This window comes from Euleptes europaea, chromosome 1 (assembly GCF_029931775.1).
Source record: "Euleptes europaea isolate rEulEur1 chromosome 1, rEulEur1.hap1, whole genome shotgun sequence".
NCBI classification, from domain to species: domain Eukaryota; kingdom Metazoa; phylum Chordata; class Lepidosauria; order Squamata; family Sphaerodactylidae; genus Euleptes; species Euleptes europaea.
In genome coordinates this window covers 5,538,367-5,545,067 of record NC_079312.1, presented here as the reverse complement: position 1 = coordinate 5,545,067, position 6,701 = coordinate 5,538,367, and positions in this window count along the sequence as shown.

The following is a 6,701-nucleotide window of genomic DNA, read 5'->3' as shown; positions in this document are numbered from 1 at the left end:
AAACCCTTTGAATGCTCAGTGTGTGGAAATGCTCAGAGTTTCAGTCGCAGTGGCAATCTTAAAGAAGAAGAGTTGGTTTTTATCTGCCAACTTTCTCTGCCACTTAAGGGAGACTCAAACCGTCTTACAATCATCTTCCCTTACCCTCCCCGCAACAGTCACCCTGTGAGGTAGGTGGGGCTGAGAGAGAATGACTTGCCCAAGGTCACCCAGCTGGCTTTGTGTGTAAAGGTTTCCTGCGCTTCTCCTATATGGAAAGGCACCTGCAATTAAAAGCCCTCCCATTTGGATTGGCTTCCGCCCGTCGTGTTTTTTCTAAGATCTTAGTCACCTTGGTCGCTGCATTGAGACAGGAGGGGATACAAACACATGGCTATCTTGTAAGCAGAGCAAAGAGCAACCTGGTTCCCTCCCAGAGCATCACTCATCTAGGGGTGATCATCAACACCAAGAAGAACCTCCTCATTCTTCCACCAGAGAAGGTCAGCAAGATAGCATCCCTGGCCAGGGCAACGGCTTAATGCAACACCACACATCTGATGACCCTAGCAAGACTTATAAGTCTGATGATTGCGTGCATCGGAGTCATTCCGTGGGCACGTTTCCATTCTTGCCCACTGCAGTGGCTCCTCCGGCCCTTCCAGAATGACATAATACAGAAAAGGAACAGGGTAGTTAGTAATATAGTATAATATACTGCAGGTTAACAAGGGGCATAGGGTACAATTATTCAGGAAAGATCAAACACCATTTGCAGATACTAGCTTGTTTTTTCTGTTTTCCTGTTATGACCATTTTTTGTCGTTATTGTTAATGTTGTGTAAGTTCCTGTTCTCTCTCAGCTCGGCAAGAGTGAAACATGAGAGTTAGGGTGGTTTCCTGTCATGGGCTCTGGAATTTATGAGACAATTATGCCAGTAGAAGCACTGTATTTTGCAGACTTTCACTATTTAAAGTTGAATGCAATTGTAGACTCTTCAGCGAAGAATGTTAGCCCTAAATCATTTAGTCTTGAAATATATACAAGTTGTTTGTAGTAGCAACAGAAATGATGTTGTCCTTGAAATGCTAGGCTGTGTATAGGATTTTCCTTAGTTACAAGCCTTACGGTAGAAACTTGGCAAACCTAGGCATGTCTGACCCTGTGACCCTTTTTGGAATACAGGCAAAAGATCTGTTGAGCACTCGGTGATCTTGGACTCCTGGAATCCAAACTGTAGCTGAGCAAACTGCCTGACTAAGCAGAACTGCAAAGATACAGCTTAAGTTGTAAAATGAAGACATAAACCAGCTGTTAAACACCAAGAGGTTATGATCAGCAAGAGACCAGGAAGAGGATCTCCTTCTATGGTGACCAGGAAGAGGATGTCCTTATATGATGGCCATACGGAATCCATACAGCAAAGGCTGCTGTCCTACAGCATAAAGCGGTTTCATGAACTTAGTCCTGGCATGGACTGAAAATATGCTTCAAAGGCTGATAACCTCAGCTCTTACATGAACTCATGGAATCAGAGATTTTTCTAACCTTTGCCCACACCAAAGATACTTAAAGTCTAAAATTACTCACGTGTGTGTGTGTTAAGTGCCGTCAAGTCGCTTCCGACTCATGGCAACCCTATGAATGAAAGTCCTCCAAAATGTCCTATGACAGCCTTGCTCAGATCATGCAAAAGCTGTGGCTTCCTTTATTGAGTCAATCCATCTCTTGTTTGGTCTTCCTCTTTTTCTGCTGCCGGCAACTTTTCCTAGGATGATTGTCTTCTCCAGTGACTCTTGTCTTCTCATAATGTGACCAAAATATGATAGCCTCAGTTTAGTCATTTTTCCTAGCATGACTGTCTTTTCCAGTGACTCGTCGTCTCATGTCGTGACCAAAATACGATAGCCTCAGTTTAGTCATTTTACCTTCTAGGGTCAGTTCAGGCCTGATTTGATCTAGAACCCACTGATTTGTTTTTTTGGCAGTCCATGGAATCCGTAACACTCTCCTCCAACACCACATTTCAAAGGAATCTATTTTCTTCCTATCAGCTTTCTTCACTGTCCAGCTTTCACACCCATACATAGTAATAGGGAATACGATGGCATGAATTAATCTAGTCTTGGTGGCCAGTGACACATCCTTACACTTCAAAACCTTTTCTAGCTCCATGGCTGCCCTTCCCAGTCTCAATCTCCTTCTGATTTCTTGGCTGCAGTCTCCCTTTTGGTTGATGGTGGAACCAAGGAATAGAAAGTCTTGAACCATTTCAATTTCCTCATTGTCAACCTTAAAGTTGTGTAATTCTCCTGTAGTCATTACTTTTGTTTTCTTGATGTTCAGCTGTAGTCCTGCTTTGGCACTTTCTCTTTTTACTTTCAGCCGTAGTCATTTCAAATCTTCATTATTTTCTGCCAATAATGTAGTGTCATCAGCATATCTCAAATTATTAATGTTCCTCCCTCCAATTTTCACTCCACCTTCATCTAAATGTAATCCAGCTTTCCTAATTATATGTTCCGCATATAGATTGAAGAGATAGGGAGATAAAATATATCCTTGTCTGACACCTTTGCCAATTGGAAACCATTCCGTTTCTCTATATTCTGTTCTAACTGTGGCCTCTTGTCCAGAGTACAGGTTGCGCATCAAAATGATCAGATGTAGTGGCACACCCATTTCCTTTAAAACCAGCCATAGCTTTTCATAATCCACACAGTCAAAATCTTTGCTGTAATCTATGAAACACAAGCTGATTTTCTTCTGAAATTCTCTCATGCTCCTGTAACCAGCGTATATTTGCAATATGATCTCTAGTGCCTCTTCCTTTTCTGAAACCATCTTGAACATCAGGCATTTCTCGTTCCATATATGGTAACAGCCTTTGCTGTAAGATTTTGAGCATCACTTTACTTGCATGAGAAATTAATGCGATGGTCCGATAGTTGCTGCAATCTTTGATGTCTCTTTTCTTGGGAATTGGAATGTAAATGGATCGTTTCCAGTCTGCGGGCCATTGTTTTGTTTTCCATATCTGTTGGCATATTCTTGTCAAGATTTTGATGGATTCCGTTTCTGTGGCTTGGAATAGCTCTATTGATATCCCATCTGCTCCTGGTGATTTGTTTCTCCCGATTGCTCTCAATGCAGCTTTCACTTCACTTTCTAAAACTGTAGGTTCTTCTTCAAAAGATTCTTCTTGGAAAGAATCTTTTATCCTTTCATCTCTTCTGTATAGTTCTTCAGTGTATTGTTCCCACCTTTTCTTTATTTTGTCCTGTTCAGTTAATGTATTTCCATGCTGATCTTTCAGCATGCCTAACCATGCTTTAAATTTCCCTTTGATTTCTTGGATCTTGTGGAACAGATCTCTTGTTCTTCCTTTATTTGTTGTTCTCTTCTATTTCTTTACACTGGTTATTATAATAGGTCTCTTTGTCTCTAAGTGTGAGTCGCTGGAACGTTGCACTTAGACTTTTGATTCTATTTCTGTCACTTTCTACTTTTGCTTCTCATCTATCTCTGGCAATTTTGTTTCTATACTGGCCGTCTGATTATTTCCATGTCTACAATCGTCTGTTTGGTTGCCTGAAACGTGTTTGTAATGAACAAATTGTTGTCTTTACAGAATTCTACGAGGCGTTCTCCTGCTTCATTCCGTGCTCCTAGCCCAAATCTGCCAACATTTGATTCTGCTTTGTTTTCTACTTTTGCGTTCCAATCACCTATGATTATCAGCATATCTTGTTTAGGTGTGTGATCAATTTCTTCCTGAACACTGGCATAAAAACTTTCAATTTCTTCCTCATCAGCATCTGTAGTTGGGGCATAAACTTGAATGATGCTTATGTTGATAGGCTTTCCCTGAAGTCTGATTGATATTATTTATTCAGACTTTGCATTATAGCTCCTGACTGCCTTCGCTACATCTTGCCTCACTATTAAAGCAACTCCGTTTCTTCTCTTTTTGTCATTCCCTGAATAAAACACTTTGTAATTTTCTGATTGAAAATGTCCTAATCCATCCACTTTAATTCACTTACTCCCAGGACTGAAATGTCCATACGTTCGATTTCTTGTTTAACAATTTCAAGCTTACCTCGATTCATGCTTCTCACATTCCATGTTCCTATTATATACGTCGAACAGCTTCGGACTTTCCTTTTGCATCTATTAATGTGAACCACTGAACGTCCTTTCGGCTTTAGTCCAATCGCATCATTAAGAACAGCGCTACTCGTACTTGTCCTCTGCTCTACCCCAGTAGCAGATTGAGTGCCATCTGGCCTGGGGGGTCCCATCTTCCAGCACTATATCTTTTTTCATCATAGGGTTTTCAAGGTAAAGGTCAGAAGTGGTTTACCAGGACTTCCGGGTCAGGGCTGAATCGCTGCGGCCACGCGATTGATCGCAAGCCGGCTTGAAGCTGCCGGGGGGAAGGGAAACCGCCCCCCCACCATCTGGCAAGCGGCACCCCTTGAGTATGAGGGGATGCTGAATGGGACGCCGGCGTGCTCCCTGTTCTAGGAGCGATCGCAGCTGTAAAAACGGCAGCGATCGCTCGGACGGGTGAGCGGAGAATGCGGGCGCCATTTCTGTTTCAAGTAGCCGGGAGGAGAGACGGGGAGACCCTGATCTATAACAGCAAATTACTTTTTTTCTTCACAATATATAACTAAAAAATACATAACTGAGGTGTCTGACAGTATTGGTTGATTAAAGGAAAGCATCCTGGACTCTACTTATAACTAACAGCTGCAGAGTGAAACTTAGATTTTTGCCAGCTGTGGCGCTCTAAAAATTCAGCTCTGCCAGCTTCGTTAATTATCTTAAGGAGTGCAAATAACTCTTGTTTTGAAGGATAACTGGCAAATGACAACAGACTGAAGATAATATTGTGCTAATGTGCTCTCCAGAGTTTGGTTTATAAAGCAAGTTTGATTTCCAGTTTTGTATGTGACTTTTAAACTGATGGATTAAAAAATAAGCACACACACCCTTCTTTGGATTACAATTTCAGCCACCTCAGTTTTCTTGGAATGGGAGATAAGGAAAAAAAAGACACGGAAAAACATCCTAAAGGACACTAAACAACTCCAGATTCAACCACCATTACCCCAGAGAAGAGCCTCTGTATCCAATATAACTGTTCCATTAACCACTTCACCAGTTCAAAGTGGGACATTTGCAGCTGTAAAGATGACATCCAAATCAAAACCTGAAATCACCCTGACTTCTTTACATGAACTGATGACCAAAATCTTTCAGGAGGTGGCATTAATTAAACAGGAGGTGGAATCAGTAAAAAAAGAACTGTCTCAAAATACAGTGGTTATTGGACAAAACGAGGTGGCTATCTGCCGTGAAAGACTCTATCTCATCTCTGACAATACGACAGGATAAAGTGGAGGCCAAACTTCAGAAACAATCAAAGGACAATAAAGAAACCAGAAAAAGAGTGGACACATTGGAGATGTCAATGGAAGCAAGCCAAGAGAGAGAAGAAAGGTGAGACGACCACACAGCAATGTTGGAACTTAAAATAAAGGAAAGTTTTATTCGCATACGCGGCCTCAAAGAAAAATCTGAAGAGAAAGATTTAAAAAATTTCCTTAAGGATGTGCTGGCTGAATTTCTTCCAGAAGATGCAGCAATTGTGGAAGGAATTATTATAACAGCTTATAGGATCAACTCTGCATATGCAACAAAAAATAAAGTGCCAAGGGACTGCTTAGTTCAACTTTTTTCAAGGAGTCATCGGGACCTGATTTTGAACAAGCATTATTCAACTCCACTTATAATAGAAGGTACACCGGTGAGGCTAATGAAGGAGATCCCTGGAAGATTACTCAGGAAGAGAAAGGACTTTGCAGAGATTGTGGAACGGCTGAGAGTTAATGGGATCCAACACAGATGGGAATATCCACAAGGAATATCCTTTTTCTTCAAAGCAAAAAGATTTAAGATTTTGGACAGTCAAAGCTGAAGAATTCTTAAGAAGATACGAAGATCTACATAAACCAACACATCATCCACCTCAAGATCTTGCAGAAAAAGATCTCCACAAAGAAGAAAAGGCGTCAAAAGCAAGTGGTGGGCCAAAGTTACCAGAAGCTGAGGAGGACTCTGTCAGATGATGGCTGAACTATTAAATACTAAAAATAATATCTAAAGAAGTAATAGGGGAGGGAGGGGTGGGTAGATTATTAAGGTTAAGAAATGAGGATGATTGAATGCTAATATGCTACAAATATTGTCATGGAATGTTAATGGTCTGAATTCACCCAATAAGAGGAAGAAGATTTTTTACCATTTACAAAAATCTAAGGCCAATGTATTTTGTTTACAGGAAACTCATATTTTACCAAAGGATATTGTAAGATTGGAACATTTAAAACTGGGTAAACTTTTTACTTCATGTAACAAGAAGAGAAAAATTAACGGTATAGCTATGTATTTGCCTACGATATTTGAGCCTAAGATTTTATATAAAGATAATGATGGCAGGATTTTGTTGATAGAAATTGTAAGTGGTTTTCAAAAAATAGTGTTGGTGGGTATGCACCTAATACTAACCAGAAAATGTTTTATAATAGTTTGGCATCAATATTAGCTGAATATGCTAAAGAAAAAATAATCTGGATGGGAGATTTTAATGGGGTGGTGGAACCACGATTGGATAGATCTGCAAAGAAAAAAAAGGGTAACTGCAAAGGTA